The 26311-nt window shown below is 43.8% G+C and overlaps 1 non-coding gene across 1 annotated transcript; it reads left to right on the top strand.

The window, feature by feature from the left end:
* The first annotated feature begins 1828 nt into the window (after positions 1-1828).
* TRNAQ-CUG (transfer RNA glutamine (anticodon CUG)) lies at positions 1829-1901 on the top strand. The gene has a single exon. It is a non-coding gene; the product is annotated as a tRNA-Gln (tRNA).
* Positions 1902-26311: the final 24410 nt, after the last annotated feature.

Below are 26311 nucleotides of genomic sequence, written 5' to 3'. Positions count from 1 at the left end.
CATAGTTGTGAAATTAGTACCAACACCACCCCGCTGCAAGGAGATCCAGCAACATAGTTGCTTCATCATCAATACCACCAACATTTTAAGAAGAGTGAACTTGGCTAGCAATGTGTTTACTTGCGATTGCCAATGGTATAGGATGAGCCATGTGATAGCAAATCTCACACCTCAACAGGAAATGAATATAGTGGTTTAAAATCTGAAAGGAAGGTGTGTGTTTAAAAAAAACAAATCTTAATCATTATTGTCATAATCTAAGAGCTCTGTGGGCTTTAATTAGGGTGACCATATGAAAAGGAGGACAGGGCTCCTGTATCTTTAACAGTTGCATAGAAAAAGAATTTTCAGCAGGTGTCATTTGTATATATGGAGAACCTGGTGAAATTCCTTCTTCATCACAACAGTTAAAGCTGCAGGTGCCCTGCCCTCTTTTAAATCCGGTCACTCTAGTATAGGTCCTGCACTTTAACAGTTGTGATGAAGAGGGAATTTCACCAGGTTCTCCGTACATACAAATGACACCTGCTGAAATTCCCTTTTCTATGAAACTGTTAAAGATACAGGAGTCCTGTCCTCTTTTGCATATGGTCACCCTAACTTTGATGCCATGATCTATTGCCTCTGCATAAATAGGGGTTCCCTGTCAGGGCCAGTGCTACCATAGAGGCCACTCAGGCAGCCGCCTAGAGCGCCAAGCTAAGAGGGGCACCGGGCACAGCGCAGCACTCACGCGTGTTGGCTGTGAGCCGGCCCGGCCTGAGGATTCAGCTGGGCCTGGGTGGGCAAGATGGCGCCCTGCGTCCGCCCAGCTGAAGCGAAGCCAGGGACGCTGGGGTGGGGGTGGGGCAGCTCCACGTTCGGACTTCCGGAACGCGCCCGGAAGAGAGAGAGAGTGAATGTATGGGTGAATGGGGTGCATGCATGGGGTCTTTGAGTGAATGCATGTGTTCATGCGTGTGTTTGTTTGGAGTGAGTGATGTGCGTGTGCTTGTGAGTTAGGGGGAATGATTTGGAGGTGATATTCCTATTAAATAATGCATTTTAGACCCTTAGACGTTCCTTTCCAATTTGTTTGCTATAATTGGCATGACGTATTTCTTGCACTTTAAAATAAATTTAGCAGTTTCAAGTTTTGTGCTTCTTATTTTTTCCAGGAAACATATGCTCTTAAAAATCAAAGTTGGCATTTGGGGGTGGGGGGTGAAAGTAGCTCAACCTGCCTAGGGCGAAAAATTTTCTGGCACCGGCCCTGTTCTCTGTCCTCATCCATGTTTGGAATATTGTTACATTCACCCCACTTCCAAAGGTAGTAAGAGATTCTAGGGAGAATGCTAAAGCAAGATTTTGCTTCCTTTGGATGAGAAAGCAATGGAAATGCTGGTGGTATCACCTTCCAAATTCTGATTCCAAGGCTGGAGAGAAATTTCCAGCTATGAAGGAATATTAACAGTCTTGCGTTCAACCCCTGACCCGTCATGCAATACTATGGGGGTGACGGCATAACCCCTTTCATGTGTTACATTCATGAACTAATAAAGCATGCAGAAAGGAATTGTGGGATTACACCTGTACCTCTCCACCCCATGATGCATGTTTCCTCCGTCTGCCATTCCCCATGCACTCATCTGAGGCTGGGAAGCCTACCTGCCTAGATCTTTCTATGGATAGGTTTCCTCAGAACTTGGAGCTCAGCAGGATCAGGGTTCCAGAACCTGGGAAACCTCCACGCATCGAAATCTATGCACAAATTCTTCCTTGCCTCAGGTGTCCATGCTATGTGGGGATGTGATGGGAGGAGATGGTGTGCATTCATTAGGCCACGGGTGACCCAGTGGCCTAATGGATAAGGCATCAGCCTCTGGAGCTGGGGATTGTGGGTTCGAATCCCATCTGGCTCGTGCCTTGTTTTTGTTTTTTCTTTCCCCCCCCCTCCTCCTCCCTCCCAATCCCCTTTCCTTTTGTGTCATGTCTTTTAGATTGTAAGCCTGTGGGCAGGGACTGCCAAGAAATATTTTTGTAAGCCGCTGTGAGAGCCTTTTTTGGCTGAATTGTGGGATAAAAATGCTTAAATATTTAAATAAATAAATCATGGACATGGATACAGGTGTGGCTTTTACCCTACGCACTTGATGCCTTTCATTTGTGGCATGTCTTTTTGATTAAGAGACTTCAGTGCAGGGTCTGTCTTGTTTCGTGGATCGTATGTAAGCCACTCTGGGAGCCTTTTCAACTGAAGATCAGGCTACAAATGTTTAAATAAATAAAGTATATAAAATGGCCCCTTGATATCTAAGCAAATGGGGCAGATCCTATTTGAGCAGAAGCACATATGTGTATGTGTGAGCAAACGAGTGAGAAAAAGAGGTTTTATATACAGACACAAACAATGAGATTAAGATTTATAGTGCTAACTTCTTTTTTGCAGCAAGCAATATTTTACTACCCTTTAAAAATTATTACCATTCATCTCATTGTTTTGAATTCATGCCATACTAGTTTTACCTGTACAAATGAGCTCAGAAGCATTTGATTAATGTTGTGTCTGCAAGAACAATCCCATTGGCTCTGTTCTGTTAGCATAATGAATACAGTACTTGGTAAAATATAAACGATGGTCTAAAACTCCTGAAATGTAGAAAAATGGAGAACAAGCACACAGCTCTAATAAAAACATAATACCCTATTTCTTCAATTCTAAGGCCACAGCTAGACCTCAGGTTTATCCTGGGATCATCCAGGGTTCGCCCCTGCCTGAGCACTGGATCCCCTGTGTGTCACCTAGATGAACAGGTTTGACCCCTGGACGATCCAGGGATATACCTTAGGTCTAGCTATGGCCTAAGACACACTTTTTTTCCCCATATAAACATCTCTAAAAATGGGGTGCGTCTTAGAATCGCGAGTGTGTCTTAGGGTTTTTTTCTGTTGGTGGTACTGAAATTAGTGTGCGTCTTACAATCGATGGCAGACGCCATCGATTGTAAGACGCACACTAATTTCAGTACCACCAACAAGAAAAAAACCCTAAGACACACTCGCGATTCTAAGACGCACCCCATTTTTAGAGATGTTTATATGGGGGGAAGTGCATCTTAGAATCGAAGAAATAGGGTATATGAATTTTAAAAAGAATGTGTTTACTTGCTAGTTACACTTCCCTAGTAGCTTTCAAGATAAGATTGGACATCGTCTGTTTAACTAAAAAGCATACATACTGGACAACTGTTCCAGTAAGAGAGCCTTCTGGAAGGAAACCACTCATAATCTTGTAAAATTTGGCACTGAAAATATCTCTGCTTTAACTCCTTCAAATGTCATTTTCCTTGAATTTTCCCCTTTCCTGTTAGTACTGACTTACATCAGTGAAAAAAGAATACTCTCTACTCTCTAAGTATATGGAATCTTTCCCACAGACTACCTACTCCCTGGTAGCAGCTCCTGTCTCACCAATGATGTCACAATGTGTAAAGTTTGCTCAAAATGGAACAGAGAGAGATGAAGGAGGCTTTGGAAACAACCAGACTCAATGTTGGTTTAGTGGCTGCTACTCTGTCTCCTACTACCTACAACCAGTTGTTTGATCCCTATCTTCTTGGTCTTCTTGATTCTCTGACCTTGCACATTTGTGATTTCACAGACATTGCAAAGTCAACTACACAAAAGAATCACAGAATAGCAGACTTGGAAGGGGCCTACAAGGCCATTGAGTCCAACCCCCTGCTCAATGCAGGAATCCATCATAAACCATCCCAGGCCTCTTGAAGGGCTTTAGTGTGGGAGAGACCACAACCTCCCTAGGTAACTGATTTCATTGTCATACTGCTCTAACAGTCAGGAAGTTTTCCTGATGTCCAGCTGGAATCTGGCTTCCTTTAACTTGAGCCCGTTATTCTGTGTCCTGCACTCTGGGAGGATCGAGAAGAGATCCTGGCCCTCTTGTGTGTGACAACCTTTTAAGTATTTGCTATCATGTCTCCCCTCAATCTTCTTTTCTCCAGGCTAAACATGCCCAGTTCTTTCAGTCTCTCTTCATAGGGCTTTGTTTCCAGACCCCTGATCATCCTGGTTGCCCTCCTCTGAACACGCTCCAGCTTGTCTGCGTCCTTCTTGAATTGTGGAGCCCAGAACTGGACACAATACTCTAGATGAGGCCTAACCAGGGCCGAATAGAGAGGAACCAGTACCTCACGTGATTTGGAAGCTATACTTCTATTAATGCAGCCCAAAATACCATTTGCCTTTCTTGCAGCCCTACCGCACTGTTGGCTCATATTCAGCTTGTTATCTACAACAATTCCAAGATCCTTCTCATTTGTAGTATTGCTGAGCCAAGTATCCCCCATCTTGTAACTGTGCATTTGGTTTCTATTTCCTAGATGTAGAACTCTGCATTTATCCCTATTAAATTTCATTCTGTTGTTTTCGGCCCAGCACTCCAGCCCATCAAGATCACTTTGAAGTTTGTTTCTGTCTTCCAGGGTATTAGCTATCCCACCCAATTTTGTGTCACCTACAAATTTGATAAGCGTTCCCTGCACCTCCTCGTCCAAATCATTAATAAAAATGTTGAAGAGCACTGGGCCCAGGACTGAGCCCTGCGGTACCCCACTCGTTGCCTCTCCCCAGTTAGAGAAGGTAAGTTCTTGATAAGTTCTCTGACCTTGCACATTGATAAGTTCTCTTTGAGTCCGATTCTGTAGCCAACTGTGAATCCACCTAATAGTTGTTCCATCCAGCCCACTTTTAGCTAGTTTGTTAATCAGAATGTCATGTGGTACTTCATCAAAAGCTTTGCTGAAGTCAAGATATATGACGTCCACCGCATTCCCACAGTCCACAAGGGAGGATTTGTGGAATCTGGAAGAAGGTTTCTCCCCACTCTTATCACAAGCAGGGAGCAGATTTGTTGTTGTTATTTTTATATACCGCCCCATAGCCAAAGCTCTCTGGGTGGTTGTTTACAAAGATTAAAACACGGGGACATGTTCAGCATTCCCATTGAACTTCAGCAGCAGGAAAACAATACGATAGTGAAAAATATGGAATTCTGGGATGATAGCTGCTGGAAAGTTGGTGTGAGGGAAGAAGTGATTGAGGGAAGGTATCGCAGTCGGAGGAATCATGATTTAAAGACAGGCTTAACTGGTTGCCGACCTGCTTCCAGGCCCAAATCAAGTTCTGAGCCTTAAAATCTTATGTGGCTTGGGCCCGGCCTACTTGAGGGAATGCTTGCTTCCATGTATCTTCTTGTCCTTGATCCTTTTGTGGAGGCCTTCATTTTGCCCATCACTGTCAGAAATAATGTTGGTCAGGAACTTCTTCATGTCAAGTAACATGAGCATAATAGCACTAAATGATTAATTCTAAAATGTAAACCTTCAGTTTAAAAGAAAAGCTAAGTCCCAAAGCATAGAAATGATATGTAAAGACATCTGGGCTTAACTTCTACAGTATGGATGCAGGAAACACCTATTCTACCCATCACAGCATCCATTCTGTGAATGGGCAACCCCCATGGCACCCCTGTTGTGATGGCACCCACAAAACTTTCTCAATATTTAAAATGTGTCACCAGGCCCAAAAGATTGGGGACTTCCACATATATATGCTGAATAACTGACACAAGAGTTTTGTATGCAAGTGTAAGGATTATTTGTGCCCTTTGGTTTTCAGAGGAGACATTCACTTGGAAGTCAAACTTGGTCTGATAGCAAACTGTAAATGTTAAAGTGCTGTTCTAGGTTGCAATGACAATTTAAAGACCAAATTATTCTTCGAAAAAGACATGTCTGTTCCTACCAGGCAATCAGTCACCCTGGGCTATTGAACCTATTAACTAATTCATGTACAACCTTCTGCGGGAAGTTGTAACAAATGCTTTGCCAAATACCTCCCATGAGGCATTTATCCTCCCTAGCATGGAGTTTTCTAATTACAATTGTTTCTGAAGTTCAGTGAAGTAACATGTAGCTGGCTCCTTTTTCTTCATTTTCGCAACATCTGCGTATGCCTCCTTGGACAATTGTCGCCTCCGTACCAATTTCTATTGTTGAAGTCGTAACGGACAATGTAGAATGAAAGGGTTCAGCCAAACATAGGAAGCTGCCTTATACCGAGTCGGACCATTGATCCATCTAGCCCAGTATTGTTGATGTTGAGTGGCGGCAGCTCTCCAGAGCTTGAGGCAGGATTCTTTCTGGAGATGCAAGGGATTGAACCTTCTGCATGCAAAGGATGGCTGGGTTTCTTTCCCACAGTTTCCAGACTGTTAGAGCAGTACAACAATGGAATCAGTTACCCAGGGAGGTTGTGGGCTCTCCCACCCTAGAGGCCTTCAAGAGGCAGCTGGACAACCATCTGTCAGGGATACTTTAGGGTGGATTCCTGCACTGAGCAGGGGGTTGGACTCGATGGCCTTGTAGGCCCCTTCCAACTCTGCTATTCTATGATTCTATGAAATCAAAGGTCATCAGACTGCCTTATGAGGCTGGGAGGAAAGAGGTTAAGAGTACACAGTAAAACACTTACACACAAAATCTTGGATGCCTTTCTTAATCTTGGTGTTCACAGAGATTGATGAAATCAATACGTTGCACAAATAGCCGCTGTTACCACTCATGCCAGTCATGTGGATTTCTGCTGTTCCGTCCAATCCTTGTGGTGGAGGCAACACAGGAAGTTGTGCCAGAGGAATTTTGGAGGAACTTTTCTAGCAGGATAGCAGGAGATGACTGATGCTATTAATGCTAGACCAAGATCCACCAAGTTCGCCTTTCTATAACTAACCAGACGCTTCTTAGGGTGCAATCCTATGTATGTTTAGAAGGCGGGGGAATCCTACAACTCCCAGCTAGCTGGGGAATGCTGGGAGTTATAGGACTTCTTCCTGTTTAAACTTGCATAGGGTTGTACCTTTAGTGCTCACAAACATAATTTAATGGTGATCACCTTCCCCTGATTGTCCCCAACATATAGTATTCAGAGGTATATTGCCCCTCTACATGGAAGTTCCATTTCATTGCTATAGCTAAGAGTTATTTTATAGGCTTAGCCCTCTGTAAATTCATTCAATCCCTTCTTTAAAACCATCTAAACTAATGGCCATCACCATAACAAGCAGTAATGAACTGGATGACTTAATTTTATGTTGTGTGAAGATGTACTTTATTTTCCTGTCTGGAATCAATAGCAGTCAACTTGATTGGTTGAACTCAAGTCCATATAAGAAGAAATTTCTTTGCTGTACAACATACAGAGTTTTATAACCCTCTTTTATGTCTTCTTCCCAATATTTATGAGTGCACCTCTTTAATTTCTCACAATTGATGGAATACCTGTCATTCAGTGCTGGGGGTGGTGGAATAAAGGGGTACACTCCAGAGACCTCATTGTACCAACCTCCCAGAGTTAAGAGGGGGTGCACACACATTGGCTTGGATCAAGATTTAGTCATACCTAGAGTAGATCCATTAGAATCAGTGAGACTTGACTTAAGCCTTTGCTAGACCTACCTGAATGTCCGGTTGGGAGGAGGGGCGAGCCCGTGCTACAAGCAGCGCGGGCCATTGCCCCAGTCTACACGTCAGACGTGATGGGCTACAGGAAAGCCCTGTTGTGTCCACCATTTTATTTTATTTTTTGTCTTAAAGGGCTGGGTGCGCAGAAGCACACCAGTGACAAAGGTAAGTGTTTGTGTTTTTTTAAAAAAAGGGTTCCCCACTCCCCCCCCCCCGATTTCCCCACCCTGGCTGTGATCTCCACCAATCTCCACTCCCCCCCCGCGATCTCCGCTCCCCCCCGCGATCTCCCCACCCCCGATCTCTCCCCCTGCCCCGATGGGCCCAGGTCCGCCGCTTTTCCTGGCTACTCACGAGTAATTGTGGTAGCCGGGGAAAGCGGCAGACCGGTCTACACTCCCGTGGTCTCAGGCTCAGCCCGAGACCGTGGGAAATACCGAGCCACAAGCGGTTCCGGTTACCCCGGACAAAGGGAGGGTTGACCCCTGCCTGAGCCCGGGATCCCCTGTGCATCACTTGGATGCACAGGGGCGAGCCTGGGGCTTGCACTGGGCTAAACCCTGGTCTAGCAACATCCTTAGTCATGACTAACTTAAGTCCCATTTATTTCAATGGACCCATTCTAATTATGACTAAATCTGGATCCAACCCGATATGTCCATAGAGATCCACTCCCTCCTTCCCACTACATAGTTCATGCACTAGGCACGTCTTCCTGCACACACACTGTCTTTCTTTGAAATCCATTTTGCTAATATTGAAACAACAACTAATGTCTCTGAGGCTACTTTCTAAAGATGCAGGTAGGAAGATTTGAATAATAGAACTGAAGGAGGTTTTAAAAAACCACTAGATGAATATCTTCTAACGATTCATGTCATGACAGCTGGCATTTCACTGCCAAGGTTATGGAAACTTTCCTATCTGTCTTGCGATGGGCTTTCTATGGCATTTTAGCAACCACTTCAGTTTGTTATGATTCACAGACATTTTGCAAGTAAATCCCAAATAGAAACTTGAACTTCATTAGAGATTTATATGGTATATCATTCATTTTACACCAATGGACCTGAAAGCATGCAGGTGAGTGTGTGTTTTCTGTGTAAGGTTGCTCAACTGATGCAAACAAATCTTAAATCTATTTTATTTCATTTACTTCATCATGAAGAATAGCATGAAAAATAGCACACAGCATGATCTGCACAGCAAATTTAGCAACTTAAATATTAAATTACACATAGCATTATAAACAGGGCAATTTTTAATACCATAATCATAATTCCCTATGATAGCAAGCTCAGATGGTTGAGTGCCTATCCATTTGGAAGCATAATGGTGCTACACACACACACACACACACTTACATACATACATACATACTCAGCTTATACAAATTCAGGGAACTTCCTAGCTACACAAATGAGAATTAAAAACAAACAAATGAAAAAAAAACTTGACAAGGAGCTGTGAGCTTCCAGGATTTACAGAATGTTGACAGCAGTTGATACTAGGCAGATTAAAAAAAAATTCTACAGTAACTCACCTCATTATCTAAAGATGAAACTTCCAGCTTTTCATTGCATACTAAAGATAGCAATTCCTGTCTTTGCTGTCACCTTTTAACTAGTGTAAAGCCCATGTTGCCATGGGCGCTAGTAGTTTGAGGGTGAAACATACCATGTCAATCCTCCAGAAGCTGTGTGGAGGTGGTTACTTTCCTTCAACACAACTGAGAAGATTTCGCCCTCACTTCCTCACACACGTCATCACTGAACTGCATTTGTTTCTTGCCCTGAGGCCTCAAGCCCACCTCCTTCTCTCTTCCCTCACACAGGGCTGGTGTTACCATAGAGGCCACTCAGGCGGACACCTAGAGCGCCAAGCTAAGAGGGGCGTTGGGTGCCGCACCGCACAGCACTCACACGCGTGAGCCAGCCCAGCCTGGCCCGAGGATTCAGCTGGGCCTGGGCAGGCAAGATGGCGCCCCGCACTCACCTAGCCAAAGCGAATCCAGGGAAGCTGGGGGTGGGCTCCACATTCGGTCTTCTGCCCGGAAGCCGCCCTCCCAGAGCCGGGAGGCCGCCGCCAGAAGAAGAAGAAAAAGCACGTGGCGAGCTCGACCCTGGCTCAAGCCAGCCTCTGCCTTACTCCCGAGGAAAGGGCACCGGGTCGCCTCACCTCTCTCCTCAAACAGGCCGCGATGTCCAGGCAGGCAGGCAGGCGGGACTCCCTCTCCCTTCCCCCAGGAAAGCTAGGGACTTGTGGACTCCTCGCAAGGCAAACTCTCCTGCTTCCTGATCCTGTGCGCATGGATCAACAGGATTTGCATCCGAGAAAGCATTGCACCGGGAGGCACCAGTGCGGCCCGATCCACTTATGCCTCCTTACTCAGAAGCCCCCAGTAAACATGCGGAGGGGATCGGGACGCCAGCCTGCATAGCAGGTTGCGTTCACACAAAAGTAAGTCCCGGAGAATTCCAGATGGCTCGGTCCCAAATCGAAGTGAGCCAGTCCCAGCTCTCTCCTCGGTGCACACATTTGGACTTCCACGCAATTTGGGAGAGGGTGCAAGTAGCTCGCCTTGCCTAGGGCGCAAAATAGTCTGGCACCGGCCCTGCCCTCACATTTTAAAATGCCGCTTCTCCTAAGAGTGCTTCTTTTCCTCATCCACCTCAGAGCATTCACTGCCACCTCCACAACCATTCCTGCCGCCAATATGGCCACTCCGAAAGGAAACTCAACTCGCAAAGCCCAACTTCCATCCCCACCTTTCTGCCTTTCTTCCTGCGTGCCTGCCTAGCAGGGATCTACATGGGAGCTGTAATTCCCTGAGTGCCTCAGGCTCCTGGCTAGGACGCAAAAGCATACTGTTTGACTATTAAAGCTCCAGCTTTGAACTTTCAAAATTTTATACATGTCTACTCTGCTCAAGCAGAGTAAAATGAGTAAAATCGGTCTGGTAAATCTCTAGTTAAAAAAAACAACATTAACTACCGTATTTTTCTATAGACTGTGTAGCCACTGGAACCAGTTAATCTGAGAATGACTGGATAAAAATATGTTCGCCAGTTTCCCTTCTTCTTTTTGAAAAGATCATTTACCATTTCTTGAAGTTTAAGGTCAAAAATATGTAATGTAAGATTTTTCTCTGTCTTCTCCCTGTGGTACCCTTTCGGCTGTTTCCTCTCAGCTTCTCTTCCTCCTACTCTATCACCAAATGACTTTTCCTGAGCCCCTTCCTCAACATTCTGTGCCTGTCCTTTCATTGGCCAGAAACTCTATGAGCTCACAGGAGGAAGCATTATGACACATGCAGACACTGTGTCACATGTTACACTGCAGGCATACGCATGAAACCTCCCCTTGCCTCATCTCTCTGCTTTCTCGTGTTGCCCAGAGCTCGAGCTTTGAACTTTCTTGACGTTTCAAAATTCTTCTGCTCTTCTACACTGCTCAAGCTTTAGTTTAAGACAAAAATGAACAAAATCAGTCTAGTAGATCTCGAGTAATAAGCCTTATGTCACCGCAAGGCTTATCTAACATCGGACCCACCAGCCTCTACTCGTTCCTATTCAGGGGCTTAGAGTTGGCGTGGCGGGGGACTAATGTATGCCATGAGATTTAAAAAACCCAAAACTTCCCATTCAGCAGAAGAGAGAAAACTTTCCATTATCCAGAATTAATGTCTCTATCGTATATGCCTATGTTCAGCCTTCACCCCAAAATTATCCCTTTAACACCATGTAGGACAGCAGAGGAAAGCCTTGGGCAATGGGAGGAGAAAAAAAGCTGTATTTTCCACCTTCTCTTTCCTGAACCCCCCCCCCCTTCTCCAAGAGCTCTGAACAAAACTATACGGCTCGTGTTCCACACTGGATGGAGCCCTGAATAGAAACCAGTAGAGGCTGGTGGCTCTTATTTTAGTGGGACGGTGAATCCGCTCCAGGTTTCAGTCAGCTTCTACACCTTGGATAGCTTCTTTAGAGTTCTGACTGAAACCCAGAGCAGATTCACTGCCCCACTGACATTGCAACCACCAGCCTCCACTGATAGAATCATAGAATCGCAGAGTTGGAAGGGGCCTACAAGGCCATCAAGTCCAACCCCCTGCTCAATGCAGGAATCCGCCCTAGGAACACTGCTGTTAGCGTATGGGAATACATTGCAACATTTTCTTGCAGGTCCCATGTGCCTTCCTCAAGCAGTAGTAGGTCTAAGCATTCAGGAAGGAAATAGCAGTCACATCCCTCCTCCTTGGAAATGATGGCCTACTTCCCTGGGAGGATAAACACTTGAAGCCTTCTATTGCAATCTCTGCCAACACCTTCCCAAGTGCATCATCAAGAGCACACTTAGCAACACACATCGTACAACTGCAGAAGTGTCTGCCAAGGCATCATCTCGGTCATTCTTTGCTTTAATGGGGGAGTGAAGCTGGAGATAACCTTCACCTGCAGTGACCACATCAGCAACTCTCTTCCCAGCTGCCTTCTGGAGTCATGGCTCCAATCCTGCAGACAGCATGAACAGAGGGACCCACAGAGCTAATAGCCCCTGCCCTAGTCTCACAGCTGCCTTCCACCACATGGTACTTAATAATCCTCCCTAGCAGCTATCAGTTGAGGAACTACCCTCCCATCTCCTGCTTGGAGCAAAGGCTTCATTTAGGTAGGTGGTGGTGATGATATGGATGGATGGATGTAGGTAGGTAGGTAGGTGGTGGTGGTATGGATGTAGGTAGGTAGGTTGGTAGGTGGTGGTGGTAGTAGTATGGATGGAAGTAGTGGTGGTGGTATGGATGGAGATAGGTGGTGGTGATGTGGATGGAGGTAGGTGGTGATGGAGTTGACAGCCTTGTACTAAGGCAAAAACTACATGGCCCAGATGAGACAGAATCCACTTACACTGTGCCAATAGCTATGACATTATAGTTTATCCTGGACTAAGAAATACAGGAGTTGGCATGGCCACTATCAGGGACTGCTCACAGGAGAGAGTTAACATCTGTGATCTAAAAATAAATAATTACCATTCAAGAACAGCTGACTCATTCTTAACAGACCTCCGAGCAATAGGGCAACCAGATATTTCTTTTTAACGATTAAGTCTTTTCCCATCAACATTACTGTATTAAATAAATATGCTATCGCATTTCAAATTATAGTTTGTGGGCAATTAAATTACACCTGCATCTGAAAAGCAACTGCTTCAGTACGTCCTCATGCAAATAATTTAGAACATTATGATTGGCACAGAAAAACCCTTTCATAAGGGACAGTGCTGATTAAAAAAAAAACCAGTTTAAATCCATGATTTATTCATTAATCAGCCTATCAATTATGCTAATTAACACTGCCAGTCTGAATGAATCACAAAACAGCTAATTACATTTGGTTCTTGAAAACAGTAGCAAACTTTTTAAAAATACTGCCTCCGCTGCAATGATTAATGAAGATTTTGTGTGCGGGTGTGAAGCACCAGTGACTTTTAAAATAGCTAATCTGGGTGAAGAACAAAGGAAGTAGTGAACCGTGTAAATCACATGAAGTGCATTTTCTTCCATCTTGCCAAGGTCATGATGCAAGACAGTAGTTGTTAGAGAGGTTCTATTACTTTGCTGAAAAGAGGCTAATCTGGTCTCTTTGCTTTGACTCTATTATGATAGATGACAGTAGAAGCTATTGTAGAATGTGCCGGTTCAGAACATTACCTAATTCACTTCCTAAGAGGGAAGTGGGGAATAAGGCTGCCCCCAGATTGCTCCCTTCTTTTTGTCCAATTCATTTATTGGTACCCAGAAACTCCGCACCTTGCAGTTCACGTGCAGAAAACAACATTGAAGAAGGCCCCAACACACACATACAAAAACCTTCTCCAGAAGTTGGTGGCTGCTGCTCTACCTTAAGGCCTTTGGCTTTTGGTCTGCACCTCTGGCTTCCTCTGTTCCCTGACTTCTCTGCCCCATTCGCTCTGCCATTTCCTGACCCTCATTTCCTCCCCCTCCCCCGTTTTCTGTTTCTTTTTTTTCTTTTTTTTAATTTTTTTTTCAACAACAACAACAAAAACATGATACATAAACATAAAATTGCCTTAACATCATATATTCATACTTAAGCTATTAAACATATTCATACTCAACATATCAGTGCTCCCCCCACCTCGGGATCTCATTCCTGTTTCCAAAAATTCATAGTTTCTTCTGTTGGTGGTTTCCCGCTTCCCTTAGAAAACACAAACTCTAGGAACTTTATCCATATTCCCTCAAAATCATTCGTTTTTACTATACCTCTTTTCATTTTAATATTGCATGTCAATTTATCATTTATAGCAATGTCCCACATTTCTTTATACCATTCTTCAATACAATAATCTCCTTGAGTCTTCTAGTTCCTAGCTACAATTAACCTCGCAGCCATCAGCAGATTCGTTATCAGTTCCTTAGTTTCTTTACTACATTTAAGATCTTCTTGCAGTGAGAGTAATGCAATCCTTGGTGTATCCTCTACTTTAAATCCCACAATCTGCTCAATCTCAAAGAACACCATCTTCCACAACTTTTGCACATATTTACAATCCCACCACATATGTAAATATGTTCCTTTTTCACCACAACCCCTCCAACAATCTGCTGAATGCTGATTATTAATCTTATTTAATCTAACCGGAGTTAAATACCACCTCCATACAAGTTTATAGTAATTCTCCTCTACTCTTACTGACATATTTCTCAACACTCTCTGTCTCCATAGTCCTTCCCAACTCTGCTGTCCTATCTGTATCTTCAAATCAGTCTCCCAAACCACTTTCCCTACACTATCCGACAATCCTTTCTCAACTAATATAATATATAATTTACTCATTAACCCTTTTGTCCCTATATTTTGTCCCTTATCGATTTCTTTTTTTTTTCAATTAATTTCTCAAATTTCGTCATCTCTCCACACTCTCCATTTTCTCTTACCCAATTTTTAGTCCATTGTTCCAATTGCCCATAATTTAACCACGTAAATTTTATATCTTTTAAAACCTCCTCCAACCTCTCTCTTGCATTCATCCTTCTTAGCCATTCTCTTAATTTCATTTTATTTTTTTCTATTAAAACTTTACTTAATCTATTCTTTAGATCTTCAGGAAAATTCTTTAACATTATCACCGATGTTAAGGAGGAGCTGCTTGAAAGCAGTTCCTTTTTATATTTGTTCCAAAGTTCGCAATGGAACTTCAAAAACTGATTATCTAAATCATTAACACATTTTCCTTTCCCTTTTTCCTTAAAGAATACATTCTGCAATTTAGGTAGAGCTTTAGCCACACCAAATTTGAAACAGATCCATAAATCCATTGATTTTTTTGGAATTTTTTAAAAATTGAGGTTTTAAATTATTATTTTTAAAACCGTCATTTTTAAAGATAAAGAGATGAAACTTTGTACCATGATAGGATTTAAGTAGAGCTTTAGCCACACCAAATTTGAAACAGATCCGTTCATCCATTGATTTTTTAGGAATTTTTTAAAAAATGAGGTTTTAAAATTATTATTTTTTAAACTGTCATTTTTAAAGATAAAGAGCTGAAAGTTGGCACCATGATAACTTTTAGATAGAGCTTTAGCCATGCCAAATTTGAAACAGATCTGGGGCCAGTAGCAAACCCTGTTAACAACAACAGCAGCTTGCAATGAGTGAAGATACAGTCAGAAAAGATATTTGAGGGAAGGGGAGAATGTAACACAGAGAGTATAGCAAAAGCTTCAAAGTACAGCAAAACCTACAAAAGTAGGAGTGAGTGAAGTTAATTTCAGATACATTGAATCTCTCACTTGTTCTTTATTTCAGTGATTTTAACATTAAGATGTTATGTAGAACAGATTTGTCTTAAATGTGTGCTGTAAAATCAGACATGTGACCAAGGCTATGTTCGGGTGGGCACGCCCCCTTGGTACTGGACACGCCCCCTTGGGGACGACCATGTTGTCCTCCTTTTTGGTTTCCAAAATATGGTCACCCTACCTAAAACAGACCATGGGTTATATGAGGGTTGTTTAACCTTCTCATAACCCATACTCACCATGTTCGTATGACATGACAACCCTGGAGCAGGAGTTGCATATTCAAAATGGCGGTTGCACATGGCCTACATGTGCTGCAGCCTCACCACAGTTTAAATAATAACCCACGGTAGGCTGTTGTATCGTGCAAACAGCCCCAGCGGCAGTCACAGAATCTTCTGCCTGCCTGTGACATTAGAGCAGCTTAGCAAGTCAGTGTATTGAAAACGTGCTTAGTTATACCATACTGAAAAGAAAACATTGTCTAATTTAATGTTATTTTAATAACTGTCAATATACTAGCTGAGCTTTGGTTTCCTGAGCAGGCCGTCTTATAATTTCACCCTTTTTGCACTACTGTGCAATTCTTTATTTGAAATTAGTTTTTTTTTTAATTGTATGAAATAAACAAGTATTTTCAGATGTTTAGTTAACGAGTTACTTCATTTGTTCAGAAATAGATTATTTTTAAAAATAAAACATAAAGAGGTTTTTTTTTTAATCAGGAGAGAGAGAAATGAATGCATCAACTTAAAATAATAAAAATATCCGTTCCTTCTAAGTCTGATGACTACTAATGCAATTTGGGCTCTTGGGAGAAATTAGACCTGACAAAACAGCATGAAAAATAGGTTTGTGTTGCCTGAGTAATAGACAGCTCAGCAGTTTGTTTTATGGTACATAGCGGCATAGATCTTGTCAACCTACGTCCCTTCCTTATTAAATACAGGGAATGGCAACTTTCCAGATATGCCAAAGTGAAGTAATTGCTTTAATTACATGAGAGTCCCTCTCTGCTTTATTGCAAGAGAGCGCCTCCGCTCACTATAGTTTCAGTTTTAATCATTAGATGAACATTAAGCTTGGGTGTTTTGAAAATGTGATGTTGACCCTGCCCGGAACAGCCCCATTCAAGTTAAACCAGACTTTGTTGTGCTATATAAAAATGAAGATTCCTCCAAACGGGATAGTTATTATTTCTATATTTGCTATAAGACCCTCTGTGAATCATTAAAGCATCTTCTGGACATTCAGTGGGGGAAATAATCTTTTTCTTTCTCGCAGAGTTATAGATTTGTCTTGATGTCATAAAAAAAAGGAAAGGAACCCCTCGTGCAAGCACTTGAGTCATTGCTGACTCCTAGAGGGACGCCTGCTTTCGCTGACATTTTCTTGGCAGACTTTGTAGCGGGTGGTTTGCCATGGCCTTCCCCAGTCGCAGTTCCCTTTCCCCCAGCTAGCTGGGCACTCATTTTACCAACCTCGGAAGGATGGAAGGCTGAGTCAACCTGAGCCAGCTGCCTGAAACCAGCTTCTGCTGGGATCGAACTCAGGCCATGGGGAGAGTTTCGGCTGCAGTAACTGCAGCTTACCACTCTACACCACACGAGATCTCTCTTGATGTCATACCTTTGCATTTTTCATAAATGGGAAAAGCACTGCCTGATTGCTGGGCATGTTGAGTACTTGCACCATAGCTGAAAAGCATGAGCAGTAGCCAGAACGTCCCTGGTTCAAGTGTCAGCTCATCTATAAACTTACTGGGTGGTGTTAGGGGAAATCATTCTCTCCTAGCCTCTCATGGACTATTCGTGCTCCAAGTGAGAATAGCCAGAATATGGGGGAAAGTGGGGCTGTTACATCCTTCTTTTCGAGGTCTCTCATTCCATGTAACGGCCAAGAGACAATCAGGGAGAAGAAAGGAAATGATGCTTCATGACCCTAGTTGACAACTAATCCTTAGAGCACTGATGGAGAAAAACCAGGGTTGAAACAGACCAAATGCCAGTGAGAGTCCAATTTGAGACATACTCCATGGCAGTGTGGGCAGTGGAGAGAGCTCATTTCTCTGCCATCATCATGCCAGCACAGAAAATACCAGCAAAGCTTTTCCATACTATGTGTGGCCTCTTTCACTGGGACTCTGGAGTGGGGAGCAAGAGCACTTAGTGAATCACTGTGGGAAAACTTCCTTTCATTCTTTGCAGATAAAATTACAAGGATCTGCCTTGATCTGGACTCCAGTGCTAGGACAGGTCAGATTGGTTTGACTTTGGCCCATATTGGCAGCAGGAGCCAGTAAACAAAAGGTGGCTGGCACCAGGAGTCCTGCTCAGGTTCTTCAGACCACTCATAGCTGGCCCCAAGGAGGTGGAGGTAAAGACCTGTCAGGTCAGGGGAAACCTGACCTGACAAGAGGGCTTTGGGTAGGGGTGGGGGAGAAAAGGCAATGCCTCTACCTGAGTGTTCTGCTCCATCTCAGATTCTATCATCTGCTCTGGGTCACAGCTCAGGCAAAGAGACATGAAGTGGGACAAGCAATTGGATCACATCTCAAACTTGAGTTAATTTCAGGACTACGGACAGCAGTCCTACAGCTGGAGTACTGACACGTTACTGCAGTACTGGCTGGGAGCAACTGACATAGACGTATAGGCCCCATTCAGAAGACACATTAAACCATGGTTAAGCTAGAAAGCTGGTCCATGTTCAGAAGACACCTTAAACCATGGCAAAAAGCCTTATTCGCCATAGTTAAAGCCATGGTTTAAAGTGTCTTCTGAACACGGCCCGGCTTTCTGGCTTAACCACCATGGTTAAAGCCATGGTTTAAGGTGTCTTCTGAATGGGGCCACAGTCAGGCCAGGAGAGCCCATCTGGAAGCTCAGACACACAGGTGTCATATCTGGCTGTTAAAGGGTCTCCCTGTTCACTAGAGGAATCTGAGGCCCAATCCTCAAGAACCAGGGCAGTGACTCATCATAAGGCAGCACTGTATATCCCTATGCATCCTATCCAACTGCTTCCAGGTCAGAGGTCAGTTGATCTCAGATTGTGACCAGTTCCCTGTGGTGCCTCAACCAAGCTGCAGCAGGATATTCTTTTACTGCTCATACTGGGGATGAGGGAGTTAAAGATCTCTTTGTGTCTTGGCTCTGGGGAAAACAGCCAAGATGAATAAGTAGGAGAGTCCTTGGGATCAGCACCATGTTGGGGAAACAAAGTAGAAGTCCCTAAGGGGACAGACTTGACCCCTGGGCCTGAAGTAACCTAGAACAACTCTCACTGATTCCCTATCTACCCTGTCCATCCACTCTCTTGCTCTCTCTGAGTAAATAACACCCCCCCAAAAAATGCCAATAAAGAGGATACAGATTGACACATTGGACTTTCAGATTCAGTCTCATATTTGCTGCTGTTGCTACAGTTACCTCTGTGTGCTAATTCATTGGCTTTATAAGAAGTTAAGAACCACCATGCTACATCAGACCAAGGGTCCATCTAGTCCTGCCCTCTGTTCACACAGTGGCCAACCAGCCGTCAGCCTGGGACCAACAAGCAGGACATGGTGCAACAGCACCCTCCCACCCATGTTCCCCAGCAACCGGCGCATTTATGCATTGATCCACTATATTTCATTGGTATTATTTGTTTTATTTTGCATGAGAATTAATTGCAGGATGGATGCAATTTGATTGGATTGGATTGGATATTTTTGGTTAAAAAAAAAAGCAATGAATAATCATCAAGGTAAATATAAATCCTACTGAGAAAACAAAAATCTTGAGCTACAAACAAAACACATGACTTCATAAAGAAATGCCCATGTTCTGATCAAGCTTTTTATTTTTTCTTCCTCTCTATAAAGCTCTTCCCCTCCCCCGCCCCACCTCCTTTAGAGCGAATGAAATAACAAGTAGCCTGATTGGCCATCTGCACGAAGCGATAAGGGAAATGTCCCTCTTTACTGTCTTTCCATTAATGAGAACTCTCCTGAGATATGGTAACGACAATACCTATTCTAAGCAGATCATTCACACACACAAACACAGCACACTGAAAGCAATTTATAAGTATCGAGAAAATCTTGCTAATAAACATGCATTCCTGGGGGTCCTTTTTATTCCGTATATGGGTCCCCTTGCCATGCAGAGAAATTTACAATGTGGCAGAAAGGGGTGGGGAAATACAACAGCTATTTTTAACAGCACACCTCTTCGTAGCACATCAGAGAAAAGCAGCAGCACAGTAGAAGAGTGGACAGCTGCGTTTTTGTGATGGAACCAGATCTGGAGGGCAAATGGGTTGACTGGTTGAATAGCGGATTGATCCATTCAGTGCAAATGTCCCCCTCCAAAAAAGCAGCAATCTAAAACCTGCAGAAAACAACTTAAAGGAAATATCAGCCATTATCATCATCAGCCATAAGATGCAACAGAACAGCCAGGTGAAATATTCCACACCCGAGTTAAAATAGCAGTGGTTGTGAAATATCCATTTAGCTGCTGGTGGGGACCTTATGAAAGAGACAGATTTTCACTGAGCACTAAAAGGCCATCACTGAAGGGGCCGAGAAAGCCTTCGTGTGGCTGCTGCATCAATCTGGCTCTGTGCCCTCATAAGAATAATGTTGTGCACTTCCCCGAGTGGTGAGATTTACAGAACAGAGTAGAGATTCCTATAAAGCACAGGTGCAGAACCGCTCTCCTCCCAAGGGCCAGATTTCATTTTTGAAGGAGCTCTTGGCTGCATTCCAATGGTGGGAAAGGCTGACGGCAAAGGAGTGGGGATAAAATACCAGCATATTTTAGCTTAAAGCTCTTACTGCAAGTAACTTATTCTGAGGGGAGGCATTTCATCTTTTAGAGGGGGGGGGGTACTGCACAAAAGCTGGAAAACCATCAAATGATTGGTAGCTGAGGGAAAGGAGTGAGGTCTGCAGAAAGGAACAGGAAGGCCAGCTGGGGAACCCATGGTGGCCAGATTGGGCTCCCCAGGCTTTGGCCCTGGTGCACCCCTGCTATAAACAGATAGCATAGCCACCCATCTCTGAAGGGCGTCACCGTGCTCCAAGAATGCTTCAGCCAACACACGGCTTTCTCTGCCTCTCTGTCTCCTCAGTTCAAACTGCAGGCTGCTTCCTGTTGTGTTCTCAGGCTTAGGACTCCTGGAAATAAGTCTTTGGATTCAAACTAAGCATAATACTGTAGATGTAGAGATTAATTTTACCCACAAACAACTAGTCGTCTTCTTCCTTCCAGAACCTTCTCTTGCCCTGTCAGTTTAGTATAAGAGCTTCATCCCACGTACCTGCTTCCCTCGGATTATCCCCGTAGCGCTAAACATTGTTGTTTTTGCTACCGGGTGACAGCGATCCTTTGCATACCAGGAAGGAAGTGAGTTTAAGAGGGGGAATGTAAAAAAATCATTAAAAACTCAACGGATGACCCAATTCAATTCAAATTTGGTATGCTTAAAGCTCTCCCTAATATCTATTACTGTGCCAATTTTGGTGTCTTTATCTTTAAAGCTTACACAGATGGAAGCATTTCTTTAAAATCCTGCTCCTGCGTCCCAGCGGTGGCTCAGAAGATACGCTCAAAAAGTAGGGGCTAAATACGGCAAATCTTTTGGCTTTATAGCACAATTAAGGCAGGATGCCTGGGAGTACTTCACAATCAGAGCAGATTATAAGGTGGAAAACCTCTGAGTCCTTCACATGCAATTCACAGTGATTGCACAGTATAACGCTGCTGTGATAAAGCTCCCAATCTTAAGATGAATAACCTATGATTAACATACACAAAATTGTAAAATCCTGGCCTAGATCAAGGAATGGTTCAGCCACCAACACTACAGCTTCAAACTGTTTTTCTGTCCTCTCTTGCTAGCAGAAGGATGTCAGTTTCCCAAACTCTGATGGGTATTACATTCCAAAAGCTGAAGAGGGATTCCCAGCTATCAGGATGGAGAACGTCTGATGCCATTAATTCTCACTGATGAAACACCAACCCACAATCCTGGGTTATCAGCAAACCATCAGCCTAATAAAGGATGGTCCCCCAGTGGCAACTTTAACAATAATATGATTTATTATTTATAAAATGCCTACAGCTAAGCGCTGCACAAAAAGAGCAGACAAAACAGGTCCTGGTCACTAGATCAGACAACATGTACTTCCAGACAGAGAGCTCTCAGTGCAAACAATTAGAAAAATTTGTGCACCTATTCCAGATTTTTTTCTTAATGGATTTTCCACAGTGAGAAAAACGCAAAAAGATAGAAGTGGTGAGAAAACACAGGAAGGTTATAAGTGGGAAAACAATGTTGTTTAGACTACCCCCCCACCGCCATAAAATTCCATGAATTGGGCAAGGCAATAGTATATAAAAGCCTCATCTGGAAGCATCCAAATAAGGAAGGGAGGAAAGAAAGGTTGGGAAGAAAATATAATTATATAGAATTTTTAAATTAAGAAAGCATTGGGGCTATCCACATGATGATGAAAGGGAGAGAAGGAAAAGAAAAGGAGTGAAAAGAGGATAGGATGGAAGACAGGAAATAGATAACAGAATTGCAAAGTAACAAAAGAACCAGCCGGAAAAGGATGTTGTATAAAAAAGAAGAAAAAATGATAGATACACTAGAGCAGGGGTCCCCAACCCCCGGGCCATGGAACGGTACCGGTCCGTGGCCTGTTAGGAACCGGGCCGCGCAGGTGAGCTGCTTTCACCCACCCACACCCACCCAGCATACCTGGGTGCGGGGCGCCATTTCGCCCACCCAGCCGAAGCAAAGCCAGGATGCTGGAGGGGGGGGGCGAGAGTGGCTTCCTAAAACCATCCCCTCAAACCCCCCCCCCCCCCCGGGTCCGTGAAAAAATTGTCTTCCATGAAACCGGTCCCTGGTGCCAAAAAGGGTGGGGACCGCTGCACTAGAGCAATAAAATGTAACCCACCGTAGAACAAAAGAAAGAATTTGAAATGGACACACGCTGAAAAGGGAACTGGAGAAAGAATGGGGGTGATGCAATTGAAATAAGAAGTGGGACATACAAAACAAGAAGTAAGGGAGAGGATGGAGAAGAGGTTGATGGGGGCAAATAAGAAGGCCAAAGAGAAGGACACTGGAATAGTCAAGAAGAGAAAGAACTAGCATTTTCATAGCAGATGATTGCAGGGCGGGGAGGAACACACACAGTTTGGTGGAGAAACTGAAAATGGCAAGGTCGCAGCTGCCTGAAAAAGTGAACCAAACATATTCCGTAATGACTGCAAGAGTATACATTTGAGGAGAATAGATGGTAGTATAGATTAATAACAAAGGAAAAACACGGAGAAGTAACAAAAATAGAGGCTAGACAAGAAGCTAACAAAACAAAACACTCCTCCCCTATCATTTCTACTGGCACCCCAGAACTGGCATTCAGAGGGTATATTGCCTCTGAAACATGGCGGTTCAATTTAGATAGCATCGCTATTTATAGATGCATCCTGTAAAAATTCATCTAATCCTGTTTTAGAATCTTCTTAGTTAACTGTCATCACCACACTCTGTAGTAGTTCACAAACTGTGCAGAATATGAAGAAGTACTTTCTTTCTTTGTCTTGGAGCTACTGCAGATCAATTTGACTCAATAACTTTGAGTTCTAGTAACATGAAAGAGAGAGAGAGAGAGAATTTCTGTTCACTCTGTCAACACTACACATACATTTATAAATCCAGCCCATATTTGAGTGGCACCAATGGTAGACCCAGATGGCTACCCCTGATAATCGTGCATATAGGACTGGGAGATTCAGATAGGAGTCCACATAGCCTGGTAGGACTGACCTTTGATTCAAGCACATATTTAAGAACAAGCTTAAATCCCTCCATTGAAATCAATGAGATTTCATAAAGGGGCTTTTAATGTTTGCTGCCAATGCTCACGTTTCAATGCTGCTCCCATGTTTTAATGCTGCAGGATAAGAAGAACTGTTCTGTTAGTGGTAGACACAGAGGTTGGCCCACATGCATCATGACCTAAGGAACCCTATAGATTACTGGTAAACAGTAAACTTTTAGGGTGCTTCCAGTCAAAAGACTTTGTGCACCTATTCCATCTTTTCCTCTTTAACAGGTTTTTGTGGGTGGTGGGTGGAAACAGCTGTGGGGAAAGCAAGGGAAGGTTACATGTGGAAGGCGACAATATCTGAAACCAGGTATGTGTTAGCTCACTCTTCTTTTCCCATAATCCTTTGCTGTCAAAGCACCCTGAGTTCCAAGTGTTGCTTTCTATTTCAAACTTTTCTCCACTTGAATACAAGTGAGTTACGACTCCAACAGGTTCTGCTGACATACGTTCTCTGGTTTCTAGCACTTGGTGGACTCATATCAACCACAGGGGAACACTTGCGTCCTCTTAGGAATAAAACTTTCAGTTCTTCCTCAGCTGTATTCATCCAGACAACTATGTGGAAAGTCTTTACAGTAAGCTGCCTACTGCAATATCACTTGAATATTGTGACTGACATCTAGACAGCCAATATGCACAGTAGTGCAGCTAGGTCATTTTAGATCCTAGACTTAGGCACAGTCCTTGCATGTTTAGACAGAAATAAATCCTACAATCCCAGCAACCCCCAGTGAAAAATGCTGGTTGAGGAATGGTTTATTTATTTATTTATTTATTTTATTACATTTTTATACCGCCCAATAGCCGAAGCTCTCTGGGCAGTTCACAAAAATTAAAACCATAATAACACAACCAACAGTTTATAAACACAAATACAAAATACAGTATAAAAAGCACAATCAGGATAAAACCACGCAGCAAAAATTGATATAAGATTAAAATAGAGTTAGAACAGTAAAATTTAAATTTAAGTTACAATAAGTGTTAAAATGCTGAGAGAATAAAAAGGTCTTCACCTGGCGTTTAAAAGCACATAATGTAGGTGCCAAGCGAACCTCCTTAGGGAGCTCATTCCACAGCCGGGGTGCCACAGCAGAGAAGGCCCTCCTCCTGGTAGCCATCTGCCTCACTTCCTTTGGCAGGGGCTCATGGAGAAGGACCCCTGAGGATGACCTTAGGTTCCAGGCAGGTACATACAGAAGGAGGCGTTCCTTCAGATAGCCTGGCCCCAAGCCGTTTAGGGCTTTAAATGTTAATACCAGCACTTTGAATCGGGCCCGGACCTGGACCGGCAGTCAATGAAGCTGGAAAAGGACTGGCGTAATGTGGTCTCGTCAGCCAGTCCTTGTTAGTAAGCATGCTGCCCTGTTTTGTACCAGTTGAAGTTTCCGGACCGTTTTCAAAGGCAGCCCCACGTATAACGCATTGCAGTAATCCAAACGAGAGGTTATCAGAGCATGGATAACTGTAGCTAGGCTATCTCTGTCCAGATAAGGGCTTTGGGACTTAATGGTTGGAGCTTTGGGACTTATTTCTGTCTAAACATGCATAAGATTGTGTTCTTAACGATCTTATGGGGAAGGGGGGACCCCCTCCCACACTACCATTCCATGCTTTAAAACTACTTTTTCATTTGTGATATTAGAGCAAAAAACAAACAAACAATCCCACCCACCACCCACAAACCTGTTTGGCAACATTGTTGCTGTTGTTTTTCAAAATGAAATATTTTGAGTGTGTCCAATTTTGAACTTTAAACACATTTAAATCATAACAGAAATAAAATGTGATTTGTGTGATTTGTTTCGGTTGCCCTGATGCTAAACAGACAAGCACCATTTTGATGTAAAAAGGGAGGGGAGGTAATATATGTTTAAGTAAACATTTAAAAAAAAAAATTTGAAACTACGGACATGTCCAGCCCACTGCCCCCTGACTATAAAATACCTCTGAAAATAAAAAGGCAGCATATGGTGGCAAGCAGTGCCAGCCTCCTGGGCCCTGGTATGACTATGCCACTGCCAGCCCAGGTGCTGAAGCTGGGCCTCTTTGCCATTGCCTCCACCTCCTGCCACGCTCTGGGTTGTCACTTGAGGGCTGGCTGGGCTATGGGGCCCTGGAGTTCAGGCCCAAGGTCCTGGCCTAGCTTCATCACTGAATAAACACCACTCCCGAATGAGGCCCAACCAGTCCCAATCTTGTTATCTTTTCAGCAGCTCTAATCTCAGGAATTTGGTAGCATATATTGTTTGGCTATATGTAGTGTGTGTGTGTGTGTGTGTGTGTGTGTGTGTGTGTGTGTGTGTGTGTGTGTTCTGCTGTCTGTATAATATGTACAATATTGTATTTTTTTTAGAGTTTTTTAATCAGAGGCCACCAGTGAGGGAGTAAGCAGCAGCTAGGCACCTCTCCACCGTGCCTGGGTCCAGCTCCAGCTGAGAGCCCCCTCCCTCCTGCTACCAACTGTCTCTGCAGAGGCCACCAGCGAGGGAGGAAGCAGCAGCCGGGCACCTCTCCACCGTGCCTGGGTCCAGCTCCAGCTGAGAGCCCCCTCCCTCCTGCTACCAACTGTCTCTGCAGAGGCCACCAGCGAGGGAGGAAGCAGCAGCCGGGCACCTCTCCACCGTGCCTGGGTCCAGCTCCAGCTGAGAGCCCCCTCCCTCCTGCTACCAACTGTAACTGCAGAGGCCACCAGTGAGGGAGGAAGCAGCAGCCAGGCACCTCTCCACCGTGCCTGGGTCCAGCTCCAGCTGAGAGCCCCCCTCCCTCCTGCTGTCACCTGTAACTGCTGAACTTTCCAACTAAGATTGTAGTGCCTGAATTTGCTTTCCTTTTCCCCCTCCTCCTCCTCCTCCTCCCTCCCAATCCCCTTTCCTTTTGTGTCATGTCTTTTAGATTGTAAGCCTGTGGACAGGGACTGTCAAGAAATACTTTTGTAAGCCGCCGTGAGAGCCTTTTTTGGCTGAATGGCGGCATAAAAATCCTTAAAAAATTAAATAAATAAATAAATCTCTGTATAGCGTCCAGAGAGCTTTGCCTATTAGGAGGTATAGAAACCATGTGATA

Source organism: Elgaria multicarinata, chromosome 7 (assembly GCF_023053635.1).
Source record: "Elgaria multicarinata webbii isolate HBS135686 ecotype San Diego chromosome 7, rElgMul1.1.pri, whole genome shotgun sequence".
In the NCBI taxonomy this organism is placed as follows: Eukaryota; Metazoa; Chordata; class Lepidosauria; order Squamata; family Anguidae; genus Elgaria; species Elgaria multicarinata.
This window is presented reverse-complemented; position numbering and strand designations above follow the sequence as displayed.